This window comes from Manacus candei, unplaced genomic scaffold (genome assembly GCF_025592945.1).
Source record: "Manacus candei isolate 608988 ecotype Guabito, Panama unplaced genomic scaffold, ASM2559294v1 h1tg000045l, whole genome shotgun sequence".
NCBI lineage: Eukaryota > Metazoa > Chordata > Aves > Passeriformes > Pipridae > Manacus > Manacus candei.
In genome coordinates, this window is record NW_026138093.1 from 2331230 (window position 1) to 2346265 (window position 15036).

The 15036-nt window shown below is 54.8% G+C and overlaps 1 protein-coding gene, 1 long non-coding RNA gene and 1 pseudogene across 2 annotated transcripts in view; 1 reads left to right on the forward strand and 2 right to left on the reverse strand.

Annotated features, from left to right (window-relative positions):
- Positions 1-15036, reverse strand: part of LOC127474809 (uncharacterized) — a 1721191-nt pseudogene that overhangs the window by 814456 nt on the left and 891699 nt on the right.
- LOC127474901 (zinc finger protein 239-like) overlaps positions 1-15036 on the reverse strand; it is a 237267-nt gene that overhangs the window by 156288 nt on the left and 65943 nt on the right. The gene's annotated exons all lie outside the window — the stretch shown is intronic.
- On the forward strand, positions 875-2154 carry LOC127474956 (uncharacterized). Its single transcript, XR_007906008.1, has 5 exons — positions 875-984; positions 1194-1312; positions 1441-1585; positions 1903-1994; positions 2068-2154. It is a non-coding gene; the product is annotated as an uncharacterized LOC127474956 (long non-coding RNA).

Below are 15036 nucleotides of genomic sequence, written 5' to 3' on the forward strand. Positions count from 1 at the left end.
AAGTGCCCCTCCCTCAGCCTGGCAGAGGGGCTGTCGGGGCGGGCAGTACAGGTGCCATGCCCGGGGCCATTGTCTCTCTCCCCTCCAGCATGCCTGCTGTGTCGGAGATCAGAGGCTGACCCGGACATCTGCGGGGAGAAAATGCAGAAACATGGGATCTGTGCCCTCGAGTTCTGCCTGGTGAGTTGCTCTGTGGGCTCCCTCCATTTTTTGACAGGCAGTCCCTACCACTCTCTCCTCATCAGTGAGGTTCATTTTCCTGCAGTTTTTTGCCAGCCACCTTGCTCAGCACAATGATGATCAAGTAGGACTCCAGGGCTTTCTCCCAAGGATATCCTACATGCAGTCAACCAGGTGGCACAGAAGGTGAGAGCCTGAGAAGAGCAGGGAGATTTGTGCCAGGTGAGGTTTGCTGCAACTTAGCCCAGACCCCAAGCAAGAAAGCCCAGCCCTTCCAACCAGCTCTGGGATAAGGAGGAGGCCCTGAGGCTGCAGCTGATGGGGCTGCTCTGCTCTTTCCAGAGCTGCTGCATCTGTGGCCAGAGCGGGGCCACCATCTCCTGCTGGGATGGCACAGCAGGAAGAGCAGGGACACCCTGCACCTGCCCAATGCCAGGGCAGAGGGAGCTCATCAGTTTTCCTTTTCCCATCAGACCACCATGAGGGGAGGGCTGTAATGCATTTGCCCAGCTAGGAGACAGACACAGGCACTGCGATGCCAGGGAGTGCCTTTTTCCAGGAGGCAGGCAGGAGGCAGAGGAGGAGGGGTAAGTTGCCAAAGCTGCACCCCAGGGCTCTGCAGGGCTTGAAGCAGAAGGACCCAGGAGAAGAGCTCAGCACCTCCATGAACCCGTTTGCTTCCCCAGGCCCTGGAACTGCTCCTGTGCTCCTCCTGTGCTGCCAAGGACACCCCAGGACAGTGCTCTGGCCTGAGGGACATCATAACCAGCTGGGAATGTGATGGCTGTGCTGGTCTGGGCACAGGTAAAAGGCAAAGCACCCTGCTGACCCTGGGCCTGGTGCCCCTGGGCCTGGCAAGGGGTGTCCAGGGTTGGCTTGGCAGAGCCTGTCTGCTCCAGGAGGACTGGAGACACTGCTCTGGCTTATCTTATCCAGGGCCTGGAGCAGCCTTGACCCTCCTGCTTCCCCTCACAGCATCCAGTTAAGACCCAGAGCTTGTTGCTCTCATGAAGGACTCTTCTGACAACACCAAGGAATAGGAGACCATCAACCCCACTACGAGCAAACTCCATACAAACCGACAGGCAAATCCCTCTCACAAAAGACGAGCAGCTCCAGCCCTGACAGTCAGGTAACATTGGGGTCATCCCAGAGCAGCTTCCCAGCAACTGAGGACAGCAGCTGCTCCAGCAGTCGGAGTGCTGACTGCAGGTGAAACCGCTCCCACCAGCAGTGTCAGACCCCAAATTCATCCAGCAGATCCTGAAGTCACCGTGACAGGAGCCGTGTTAGAGCACCCAGTGCTGGGAGCTCCACTCACCAGTGGGATGGTGAGACAGGGACCCACCGCTGACACGTCCCACGTCAGACAGGGAGGAGGAGCCCCCCGAAGGGAGGGAGCCAGGTGAGAGCAAAGTGCCCCTCCCTCAGCCTGGCAGAGGGGCTGTCCGGGCGGGCAGCGTGGGGCCAGGAGCAGTGGCACGGGGAGGCAGGAGCTGTCCAGGCATCCCGGGGCTGGGACCCTCCTTTCCTCAGCAAGTGGGGCCCAGCTGGGGCAGGGGACACCTGCTGGGACACCCGTGCCCACAATGTCCCGTCCTCCCCAAGGCCTCCAGCCCTGCCCTTCAGCCAGCCAGGCAGGGACAGAGCAGCTCTTGGGGTCGATCCCGCAGGGAAGCTGCCCCAGCCCTGCAGAGGTGCCATGGTCTGTCTCCCCTCCAGCATGCCTGCTGTGTCAACAATCAGAGGCTGACCCGGACTTCTGTGGAGAAAAAATCCAGATAAATGGGCTCTGTGCCCACGAGTTCTGCCTGGTGAGTTGCTTCATGTTTTGACAGGCAGTCCCTGCCACTCTCTCCTCATCAGTACGTGTCTTTTTTTCTACAGTTTTTTGCCAGCCACCTTCCTCTGCACAATGATGATCGCATAGGATTCCAGGGTTTTCTCCGAAGGGATATCCTAGATGTAGTCTCCTGGGAAGCACAGAAGGTGAGAGCCTGACAAGAGCAGGGAGATTTTTGCCAGGTGAGATTTGCTGGAGCTTAGCCCAGACCCCAAGCAAGAAAGCCCAGCCCTTCCAACCAGCTCTGGGATAAGGAGGAGGCCCTGAGGCTGCAGCTGATGGGGCTGCTCTGCTCTTTCCAGAGCTGCTGCATCTGTGCCCAGAGTGGGGCCACCATCTCCTGCTGGGATGGCACAGCAGGAAGAGCAGGGACACCCTGCACCTGCCCAATGCCAGGGCAGAGGGAGCTCATCAGTTTTCCTTTTCCCATCAGACCACCATGAGGGGAGGGCTCTAATGCATTTGCCCAGCTAGGAGACAGACACAGGCACTGCGATGCCAGGGAGTGCCTTTTTCCAGGAGGCAGGCAGGAGGCAGAGGAGGGGTAAGTTGCCAAAGCTGCACCCCAGGGCTCTGCAGGGCTTGAAGCAGAAGGACCCAGGAGAAGAGCTCAGCACCTCCATGAACCCGTTTGCTTCCCCAGGCCCTGGGAACTGCTCCTGTGCTCCTCCTGTGCTGCCAAGGACACCCCAGGACAGTGCTCTGGCCTGAGGGACATCATAACCAGCTGGGAATGTGATGGCTGTGCAACCCCAGCTGTTATCAACAGAAGTTGCCGTGACAGGAGCCGTGTGGCAGCCCCAAGTGCTGGGAGATGCACCCCCAGCCAGGAAGCATGAAGAACATCACAGATGTGAAACTGGTTCTGTCAGCAACTTATCAAATCACTTCAATAAATGTATAGGACTGCTTTTTAAAATATTTTTGTGTATTTGCAAAATTATGCAAATGGCACTTCTGATGTCGCAGCGTTTAGTAGATTGTTTCATCCTAATGCTTCACCTGACACATTGGAGGCTATTGCAAAGCCCAGGGCTTAGTAGTATCTTTGTTCAGGTTTCCCTTTCATCCCCCTTGGCTTTTGGCACAGCTTTCCTTTCCTTCCTATTCTATGGTTTCCCCTTGGTGTTGCAAGGGAGACGTTTGGAATGTTTTGCAATGCAGCGGTGCCACCGCCTTGATGCACTGAAGGCAGGGAAGCAGTGGTGGGGTGTTGGCAGCGCCGTCCTGTCCCTGCTGCCGGCGGCCCGGGGGCAGGAGCGCCCCGGCGGTGCCATGGCGGGGTTCCCCTCAGGTGTGGGCAGCCGCAGCCCGGCTGTTCGGGGCGGCCCCGGCGGTGCCATGGCGGCGTTCCCCTCAGGGCGGCCCCGGCGGTGTCACGGCGGGGTTCCCCTCAGGGCGGCCCCGGCGGTGCCATGGCGGGGTTCCCCTCAGGGCGGCCCCGGCGGTGCCAGGGCGGGGTTCCCCTCAGGGCGGCCCCCGCTGCCCACGCACGGCGGTGTTGCCGGGGCAGCCTCTTCCCCAGGCACATCTGTGGGCTGTGACCCAGCGGCGACCGCTTCCCGCTCTAAGAGCTGTAAGGGGGATATTTTTGAATTAGATGATCAATGGAGCATAGAGGCGTGAGAACGAAGTCATATTAGGATGTGAAACCAGCTAGAGTATGGTACAATGTAACTTATGGCAGAAGCTAATTGTAAGGTCCATTGTGCTTTTTAGCAAGTCAGCTTGATATTCCCTATTATCAGAGCTGAGTTCTTCCTTGGTTTTGCTACCTATTGCAAGATAGATACATCTACCCTTGAAACACTATGGTAGAGGTCATACATAGGGGTGAGAAAGATGATGATGGGAGGAAGATTATGTGGGCAGGGGTCGCTCGCCCCTTGCCCCACAAGTAGGGCATGCGCAGACTGTTGCCATGAGGTAATGATCAGGCGGTGTTTGGCTGCCACTCAGGCATCACCTTATACTGGGTACTGGCCCTACGTAGTGTAATGTGGAACTGATAAAATGGGGTGTCAGGACTGCTGGGGTGAGCGATCCTCATCCTGCCATGGAGACTGTGTTGCTCCGCGGGGACGCCCGCTAAGCACGGGCACCGACCAGCTGCTGCAGATCCTGGCAGCCCTGGCCTGTCTGTGTGGGTAAGCACAGTTTTTGATAGGAAGCAACTGAGAGAACAAACTTTTTAATATCCTTTTTGTGTTCCTTTAATTCCCCTTTTATGTTTATACTATTTTTCCCTTAATTTCCCCTTTTACTAACCAATATCGTGTTATCCATAATATTGTGTTAAGATCCTTTTTTGGTATCCCTTTTCACTAGTTAATACTGTATTAAATGCTGTTTGTAGTATTTGTTTTAATTCCACCCAATAAGGTAGTTATTTTGTATCCTTTTTAGTTTTTAATTCCTCTTGCTAAGTTTATTACTATTATTATTATTCTCACTGTAATAAAAGATATTTTGTGCGTTTGAATATTTCTGGCACTTGTCTTTATTCCGGACATGTATCCAAACAAACTTACACACACACAGTTTCTACTGAGAAGCTTCTGTCCTGTCAGGGCAGTCAAACTGAACAAACGTGTTTTCTTGCTGCTGAACTTTACAAATGAAAAAAAACAAGTTACTGTTCTATGCCCAAGGTTCTGGATCCTGCCCCATGTATAACTTTAGCAGCTCTCCAGATGGAAGGGGATACCACAGCATTGGTGTTACTAGGAGTGACTTTGTGCATCCCCAGACATGGAGCTGTAGCTCACTAGACAGTGAGCAGCTTACCTGTTTTTCCCCATGCCCAGTTTCCTAAAACTGAGGAAAGAAAAGCAAGTATTTGTTTAGACAGCACCACAAACCAGAGGCTGGATGGATAAAAAAGTAATTTAATAAGCCTCGCTCTCAGGAGATGCTTAATAGACAGAAACACTCCTGTAGAGGAGCAGCTAATTCACAGAAGCATCAAAGAACTTCAATCAGACATTCACTCCACAGGGACAAGGCAAGGTTTGCCTTCTCTTCATCTGAGGTGAGGTTAAGCTCTTTAACATGAACAGTGCTGCTCCTCCAAATCTGCTTCAGTGCTTCCAAGTATGACAAAGGAAAGCGCAGCCCGTGAGTCTGCTGGGGAAGAAGAAACAGAAAACAAATCCTTCAGCTGAGAGCAGTGTCCTTATTGCACAGCAGTGTGTGAGGCTGTGGGGAGGGAGCAGCAGGAATGTGCTCCCTTCCCACATGGCACTGGTGTCACTGAGAGCATTCTCCAGAAGACTCGGTTTTATCCAGGCCTGTTTTATCTTCGTAGGGAAAATGCTGAACTCTATTCCGTGTTCCAGCACGCTTTTGGAGGTGGGGATGTTTACAGCACGTGGCTTTCTCCTGTGGTTTACACACGGAAGAATTAAATAGCCTTAAACTTACACTCTTGCCTAGCCCTACCCATTATTTCTGGAAGCTCACAGAAGTTTATTTCTAGCTGCCACACGCAGTCTTTGGATATAGTTTGACACAAGCACAGAGGAGCTCCATTCCCAGGCCTGGAGTCTTCAAGGGCAAGAAGGAATATTCTGGGATCTGCACATGTTGTTCAGGTGCCAGTGTACAACCTCAGTTCTGGAGGACCAGTGAGATTTACTTCCAAAGAAAAATAAGTGCCAGGCAAAAAGCCTTGCTGTAATTACCGAGACAAGGACAGACTGTGCCCTGTTTTGCCATTCGAGTGTTTCGGATCACAGAGCTATGACACAGCATCTCACTGCCAAAAAAGCAGAAATAAAGGTTCCAAAGCTCAAAGCCATGCTTAGGAAGGATTTATGACCCAGCAAAAGCACACTGTACCTGCGAGCAGGAACAGAGACAACCTGAAAAGTACATTTCAGAACAAGGTAGGTCTTTACTCACAGTGCTGACCCACCCTACCCTAAAATGAACACCCCTGCAGTGTGTTCCATTGGATACAGAATCTAACATGGGTTTAGCATGGCAGTGATCCCTAGGGAATATCTGCTGGCCTATCCAGTAGCCTCAGTAGAGGATGTGCTAAGGACACACCAGTAAGAGCTGGTTTTAGTTGCTCCAGTAGCTTTGCTCACTGGGCCATAAGGCATGCACCAGAAATCCTGTTAACATCTCGAGTGTTTAATTAAGCATGAGATCACATTGCTCAGTTCCACTGTTGAACTGCCTCTGTGGTGCAGCCTCAGCTCCTCTGGGCACTGCAGGGCTGGGCAGAAAGGCTCTGGGTGCTGAGGATCACGGCAGAACCCAGGCCCTGATGCCATTCTGGGCAAGCTCATCTCATGCAGCAAAACCCACCATGGAAAGATAAGTTTTGGGGTGTCTGCAGGAACAAACCTGGGCCGTGCCATCCTCACTGCCAGTGTCATCTGTCCCCATCATGGGAGTGTCTCTCCTGTTCCTTAAGGAATGATACACATAAACCATCTCCCTGCAAATTTCATCCTAAAAGAGAGCAGGGAGGAAACAGTCCCATGTGATCCACAGCCTCAGACTCATCTCACTGCACTTGCCAATGCTCCTGAATTCTGGAGTCACTCTTACAACAAAGCATGCAAGTCACCCTCCCAAATGAATTGTCCAACAGCCACCTCCGACAGCAATAAGGGACTCTCCAAAACACCTCTGAAAATTTATTTACAATCATCTTCTGCCTTAAAACTGCCCCTGCTAGAGTCCCAGGAGTGATGCTGTACAGAAAACAGGCCATTTAAGGGAAAGTATTAATGAACAGGTGTGCATCAACACATTTCCAGTCTGATACTGATCTGTTTCTTAAAAATCACATGCCCATCATCAGTCCTTGGTCAGAGCTGTGCAAAGCAATTCAGAGCTCTCTGGGCAGGTTGCCCATGGGATTTGTGGACACAAGTCTTCCATGTGTCCTGTCATCCTGGGTTGATCTGTGTGACATCAGAAGGCAAGGTGGCCCAAAAATTGGGGGGAAAAAGTCTCCAAAACCTACACAGTCTCAATATGGACACAAGCAAGATGGAGGAAAAAATCAGAAAGTTATGGTGTGTTTTTCTTGGGAAACATTCAATTCCTCCAAACAAACCCCAAACTGTACAAGATAATCTTTGCTGTGTGTCCTGCCCCCCCTTTTTTTTTTTAAAGTGAGATAAAAAGCACTTCTACAATTTCATACTAAAAAACCTTCATGGATAAGAAGCAGTATAAACACAGCATAATGCAAGATGCATGGATCAATGTTGTGGAACAACTTAGTAGTGCCCCTGGCACCTGCTTGGATACAGAGATAACCCAGAAGTGAAGACTAAATGCAGCCACAGCAGCAGCTGCAACCAGCAGAATTCCCTCTCTTGAGAAAACCTATTTTTAAAAATTATTCCTGTTCTTAAATAAAAAGAAGAGAGAAAAATCCTATTATCAAGACCTGTAGAGGCCATTTAGCTGCTGTAATGATCAACCCCATCAAACCTGAGACAAAAGCCATGTACCTCCCATACAGAATCATAGGCTGAATTTAGTTTTGAAGCCCCCCCTCCAGAAGGTTGGAATGTGCCATATCACTCAACAAACAACCCCACAGTATCCTAACAAACCCTAATGGGATGCAGGATCCAGCTCAGTGTAACTGCATGACCCTCATAGACCTTTTGCACAGGAGAGCAACAACTCACATGCCTCACATGCACTCCCCAGCCCACCCCAAATGTACAGGGGTGGCTTCACTGTACCCACAGCATTCTCTTGATCTGGTTCCACGGAGATGAGTGTGATCTCTGAACTGCAGTCTGATTTTGCTGTCTATTGTTGGCAATTTCCCACCTGAGAAAAATAAATCCTCCTTAGAAAGGAAGAAAACCAGACAAACGGTTAAACTGAGCCCCCCTGTGCTCTCCCCACTCTCTCAAGGCTGGACTGTTTGTTAAGCTATGTTTCAACACCCACATGTCCTCAAACTTGTTGTGGAGGGGGCAAGGAGAAAGAGATTTTTTAATTCTCTCCCCTTTCCTGTCTGCAAATAACTATAATAAATAGCAAGCTAGAGCCCAGGGAAAACTGCTACCAGTTAAATGCTCTCAGGATACAGTTTATCACAGCTGCCAGTTCCAGTCTAGGATAATCTTTATTCCACTCCAAGGGAGTGTCATCTCTCCCACTAGACACGGGGAGCAAACACACACGTGGGGCCTCACGGCACATGAAGCTGATGCTGGACTGTGATCTGGCAGAGTTCAGGCACACGGTGTGACTCTTGGGGTCGGTGCTGTGCCGGGCAAAGGCTCGGATTCGACGCTCATCGTGGGTCCCTTCCACCTCAGCCTGTTCTGTGACGGTGCGATGAGTTCCCTCTCTTTCAACACTTTTGTTCTTTTTAGGGCTCCTCGCTGCCCGGGCCCGAAGCCCGCCTCCCGCGCGCCTGCTTCCCTGCCCGTTTTGGCGGCCGCAGCCGGGCGCTGAGTGCCCGCTCCCCGGGCGGGCCCGGCCGCTGCTCCAGGAGTGGGGGGGCAGCGGCGGCGCCTCGAGGATTCCCGGGATTCCCTGGCCGGTTTCCAGGCAACGCTCCCCGCGCGCTCCTCGCTCCAGGGCCGAACGTGCGCAGCCAATGGGAGGCGGCGGAGTGGGCGGGGCGAGGCGGGGCTTGGGCGGGGCGGGGGCGGGGCCGAGAGGGGCGGTTGGTGGGGTTTGGGTGGGAGCGGGCGGGGCGGGGCCGGGAGCGGGAGCGCTGCCGCTGAGCGGCCCCCGGGCAGAGACCCCGGGCAGCGGCCCCCGGGCAGAGACCCCGGGCAGCGGCCCCGAGACCCCCGGCGAGTGGTCCCCGGGCGAGAGACCCCCGGCGAGTGGTCCCCGGTGCGCGGCCCCGGGGGAGGGACCCCCCGTGCGCGGCCCCCGGTGAGCGACCCCCGGTGAGCGACCCCCAGTAAGTGACACCCGGTGAGCGACTCGCGGGGAAGAAGCCCCGGTAAGTGACCCCTGCGGAGGGACCCCCGGTGAATGACCTGCGGTGAACAACCCCTGGCAAGTGACCCCCGGGGAGGGAACCCCGGGGAGGGACCCCCGGTGAATGACCCGCGGTGAACAACCCCTGGCAAGTGACCCCGGGGAGGGAGCCCCGGTAAGTCACCCCCGAGGAGGGACCCCCGGGCAGTGAGCCCCGGGGACAGTCCCCCGGTGCGCGGCCCCCGGGGGTGTCGGGCCGGGGCTGGGCGCGTTCCTTCCCCGTGCGGAGCCGAGCGGGGCCGTGGCGGGAGCGGGGCCGGAGCGGAGCCGGCCGGGGGGGCAGAGGGGAGCCCTGAGCCGCCTTCTGCCGAGGGGGCTGCTGGAAAGGAGCCTGCGCTGGGAGGAGCGGGGGACGTGGCCCGAGGCTGAGGCAGGGGAGCTTCAGGTCAGCTCCTGGACAAAGGTTTCTCGCTGTGTTTTTCGGGGGGGCTCGGGCACTGCAATGGGTTGCCCAGGCGGAGCCAGCACCCCGGCAGGTGTTTCAGAGGTGCCGGCATCTGGCCATGGCTGACACGCTTTAGTGGTTTGGGGGTTGCTGGGGCAGTGCTGGGCTGACAGTTGGACTTGATGGAATCATGGAACAACGTGCTGAGTTGGGAGGGTCCCACCGGCACCGTGGAGTCCAGCTCCTGAGTTTTAGGCACCACTAAAGGAACTGAATCTGGATCGAGCTGTTTGGCTCCAAAAACTCTTCTGCCCCTAGTCTACGCTGCCAAGTGAAACAAAACAGACCGTGCAAAATAGAGGCCTGTGTTCCCCCCAAAGGGAAGGCAGGCAGTTACAAACCGGGAGAATAAAGCAAAGCTCACAGCTTACATTCATGGTCCCCACAGTTGTATGACACATCAAACCAGTCCGCTGTTACCCATGTAGAACTGTCATCAGGACCCCCAAACTTTCTTGTGTGTATTTGTATAGATATGTATATATACACATACCTATGTATAGATACGTATTTGTGTGTATCTCTGTAAGATTCTGTATCTTTGGATGTGATATTGGCATGCTGTTGTTGTGTGGCAACAAGTGGACTTAAAAGGTTACAAGACTTTAGGAGATCGCCTTTCTGCTTGTGGGTTCTGTTTTTTAAAGAAGGTAACAAGAAAAGAACTCTTTAGCCAAATATCAGTTAAGTGCTCCTCGCTGCCCGGGCCCGGAGCCCGCCTCCCGCGCGCCTGCTTCCCTGCCCGTTTTGGCGGCCGCAGCCGGGCGCTGAGTGCCCGCTCCCCGGGCGGGCCCGGCCGTTGCTCCAGGAGTGGGGGGGCAGCGCCGGCGCCTCGAGGATTCCCGGGATTCCCTGGCCGGTTTCCAGGCAACGCTCCCCGCGCGCTCCTCGCTCCAGGGCCGAACGTGCGCAGCCAATGGGAGGCGGCGGAGTGGGCGGGGCGAGGCGGGGCTTGGGCGGGGCGGGGGCGGGGCCGAGAGGGGCGGTTGGTGGGGTTTGGGTGGGAGCGGGCGGGGCGGGGCCGGGAGCGGGAGCGCTGCCGCTGAGCGGCCCCCGGGCAGAGACCCCGGGCAGCGGCCCCGAGACCCCCGGCGAGTGGTCCCCGGTGCGCGGCCCCGGGGGAGGGACCCCCCGTGTGCGGCCCCCGGCGAGTTACCGCTGGTGAGCGACCCCCGGGGAGCGACGCCCAGTAAGTGACACCCGGTGAGCGACTCACGGGGAAGAAGCCCCGGTAAGTGACCCCTGCGGAGGGACCCCCGGTGAATGACCCGCGGTGAACAACCCCTGTCAAGTGACCCCCGGGCTGTGAGTCCCGGGGACAGTCCCCCAGTGAGCGGCCCCCGGGGGTGTCAGGCCGGGGCTGGGCGCGTTCCCTCTCCGTGCAGAGCCGAGCGGGGCCGTGGCGGGAGCGGGGCCGGAGCGGAGCCGGCCGGGGGGGCAGAGGGGAGCCCTGAGCCGCCTTCTGCCGAGGGGGCTGCTGGAAAGGAGCCTGCGCTGGGAGGAGCGGGGGACGTGGCCCGAGGCTGAGGCAGGGGAGCTTCAGGTCAGCTCCTGGACAAAGGTTTCTCGCTGTGTTTTTCGGGGGGGGCTCGGGCACTGCAATGGGTTGCCCAGGCGGAGCCAGCACCCCGGCAGGTGTTTCAGAGGCGCCTGCATCTGGCCATGGCTGACACGCTTTAGTGGTTTGGGGGTTGCTGGGGCAGTGCTGGGCTGACAGATGGACTTGATGGAATCATGGACCGTGCTGAGTTGGGAGGGTCCCACCGGCACCGTGGAGTCCAGCTCCTGAGTTTTAGGCACCACTAAAGGAACTGAATCTGGATCGAGCTGTTTGGCTCCAAAAACTCTTCTGCCCCTAGTCTGCACTGCCAAGTGAAACAAAATAGAGCGTGCAAAATAGAGGCCTGTGTTCCCCCCAAAGGGAAGGCAGGCAGTTACAAACCGGGAGAATAAAGCAAAGCTCACAGCTTACATTCATGGTCCCCACAGTTGTATGACACATCAAACCAGTCCGCTGTTACCCATGTAGAACTGTCATCAGGACCCCCAAACTTTCTTGTGTGTATTTGTATAGATATGTATAGATATGTAGAGGTAGATAGATATGCATACATAGATATGTATAGGTCTATATTTGTGTGTATCTCTGTAAGATTCTGTATCTTTGGATGTGATATTGGCATGCTATTGTTGTGTGGCAATAAGTGCACTTTAAAGGTTGCAACACTTTAGGAGATCACCTTTCTGCTTGTGGGTTCTATTTTTTAAAGAAGGTAACAAGAAAAGAACTCTTTAGCCAAATATCAGTTAAGGGCTCCTCGCTGGCCGGGCCCGGAGCCCGCCTCCCGCGCGCCTGCTTCCCTGGCCGTTTTGGCGGCCGCAGCCGGGCGCTGAGTGCCCGCTCCCCGGGCGGGCCCGGCCGCTGCTCCAGGAGTGGGGGGGCAGCGCCGGCGCCTCGAGGATTCCCGGGATTCCCTGGCCGGTTTCCAGGCAACGCTCCCCGCGCGCTCCGCGCTCCAGGGCCGAACGTGCGCAGCCAATGGGAGGCGGCGGAGTGGGCGGGGCGAGGCGGGGCTTGGGCGGGGCGGGGGCGGGGCCGAGAGGGGCGGTTGGTGGGGTTTGGGTGGGAGCGGGCGGGGCGGGGCCGGGAGCGGGAGCGCTGCCGCTGAGCGGCCCCCGGGCAGAGACCCCGGGTAGCGGCCCCAAGACCCCCGGCGAGTGGCCCCCGGTGCGCGGCCCCGGGGGAGGGACCCCCCGTGTGCGGCCCCCGGCGAGTGGCCGATGGTGAGCGACCCCCGGGGAGCGACGCCCAGTAAGTGACACCCGGTGAGCGACTCGCGGGGGAGAAGCCGCGGTAAGTGACCCCCGGGGAGGGACCCCCGGTGAGCGGCCCCGAGGGAGAGACCCCTGGCAAGTGACCCCCGGGAAGTGACCCCCGGTGCGCGGCCCCCGGGGGTGTCGGGCCGGGGCTGGGCGCGTTCCTTCCCCGTGCAGAGCCGAGCGGGGCCGTGGCGGGAGCGGGGCCGGAGCGGAGCCGGCCGGGGGGGCAGAGGGGAGCCCTGAGCCGCCTTCTGCCGAGGGGGCTGCTGGAAAGGAGCCTGCGCTGGGAGGAGCGGGGGACGTGGCCCGAGGCTGAGGCAGGGGAGCTTCAGGTCAGCTCCTGGACAAAGGTTTCTCGCTGTGTTTTTCGGGGGGGCTCGGGCACTGCCATGGGTTGCCCAGGCGGAGCCAGCACCCCGGCAGGTGTTTCAGAGGCGCCGGCATCTGGCCATGGCTGACATGCTTTAGTGGTTTGGGGGTTGCTGGGGCAGTGCTGGGCTGACAGATGGACTTGATGGAATCATGGAACGTGCTGAGCTGGGAGGGTCCCACCAGCACCGTGGGGTCCAGCTCCTGAGTTTTAGGCACCACTAAAGGAACTGAATCTGGATCGAGCTGTTTGACTCCAAAAACTCTTCTGCCCCTAGTCTACACTGCCAAGTAAAACAAAACAGACCGTGCAAAATAGAGGCCTGTGTTCGCCCCAAAGGGAAGGCAGGCAGTTACAAACCGGGAGAATAAAGCAAAGCTCACAGCTTACATTCATGGTCCCCACAGTTGTATGACACATCAAACCAGTCCTCTGTTCATTACCCATGTAGAACTCTCATCAGGAACCCCAAAATTTCTTGTGTGTATTTGTATAGATATGTATAGATATGTAGAGGTAGATAGATATGCATACATAGATATGTATAGGTCTATATTTGTGTGTATCTCTGTAAGATTCTGTATCTTTGGATGTGATATTGGCATGCTATTGTTGTGTGGCAACAAGTGGACTTAAAAGGTTGCAACACTTTAGGAGATCACCTTTCTGCTTATGGGTCCTATTTTTTAAAGAAGGTAACTAGAAAAGAACTCTTTAGCCAAATATAACTTAAGACATTAATCAGAGCAAATGTATTGACTTTTATTTCCAATTGTACAACAAGTCATTCAACTATTTGCATACTCCAAAGCTGGGTTGGAAACTTCTCCCTCAGAAATAAGAAAAACTGTTTTCCAAGGCTGTTACTGACAGCCATGGCAGAGTTTCCAATAGCAACTCCCCGTACTTGAAATGCAAAGCCTGAAAACTGAAACAAGCGTTAACCTGGAATTCTTGTTGCCAGCACTGATCTGGACAGAAGTTATTAGAGAGTGGAGCAAAGCTAGCACCACAAACAACCTTGGGCTCTGCATTCGTTAGTCATGGCAACAAAGTTTTGCTTTTCAACCCATCTACTAAGGAAACCTTGCCAGAACTGTGAGCTTAGAACACTACTTTTCTTAAGAAGTGAGGAGGCCTTAATCCAGTGTACACAGATGAGACCCTGAAATAGGAGAGAGTCCAGTTGCTGATGATCAGTGCAGATGAGGAATCAGCTCTGCTAAGTAGGCTTCAAGCTTTGTGATTTTTACAAGTGGACTATTTCAAATCTGTTGTAGAAGAAACAGTCTTTTCTGTTTGATCAACTTTCCACTTTCAGAATACTGGAGTTTATCCCTAAAATTCAGCCTGTAGTTTCAAAAGATAAAAATCCTTCGAGGAAACCTTTCAGCCTCAGTAGCCAATTGCAATGTGCCCAGGGAAGTTCAGCAACAGCACCATTCATTAAATGAACTGTTCTGGACCAGCCATCCCAGAGAGATTGAGCTCCAGTGCCAAACCCCATAGAGTGCCAAGTGCCATAAGAGCTGATTTGTGGCTTTGCTGAGATTCTCTCTGGTTTCATTGGGTGTAGCTGGCACATCTGGAGCAAAGGGTGTGGGCAAAAGTACATCCTTAGAAGGGTCCAGTACAAATCATGTCACAAGATTAGCAATTTCTCTAACTGAAGAAGGCAATTAGATACAGGAATGTATTTTTCTACCTCCTCTTTCCACACTGCTGCTGTATTCCTTCATCATGCCCTGTGAGCAGTCCCAGTGCTCTGTGATTGATGCGATAAGGGACTTGCTTAACAGGGAACAAACACCTCAGAGACAAAAGGTGCCACCACAGGAATCTCTTGCTGCCCAAGAAGTGCCAAGGCTGCCCCAACAACTGCACCTAAAGCCAAAGAATCCAGACTTTCTTTCCTGGGGGAAAGGGCTGCTATTTCCCTTTTTTTTCACCCCTATGCTGCAATGGCCAAATTGACTCTCAAAATTGAATCCAAATGAAGATTCCTGCCAGACAAAATGTGCAACCACAGAAAGCTCTTTGCTGCCCAAGAGGTGGACAGTCTTTCCAACGCAGTGCACCTCAAAGCCAAAGGATCCAGACTTTTTTCCAGGGGGGAAAGAGCTGCTGTTCACTTTTTAAAGGCCTGTGCTGCAATGGCCTGTCGCACCTCCTGGAAAACTACTCCAAATGAAGATTCCTGCCAGACAAAAGGCGCCACCACAGAAAACTCTTCCTACCCAAGAAGTGCCCAGGCTGCCCCAAGAACTGCATCTGAAGCCAAAGCTTTCAGACCTTTTTTTCCTGGTGGAAAGAGCTGCTGTTCCCTTTTTTCAGCCCTGCGCTGCAATGACCGGTCCCACCTCCTGAAAAATTTACTCCAAATGAAGATTT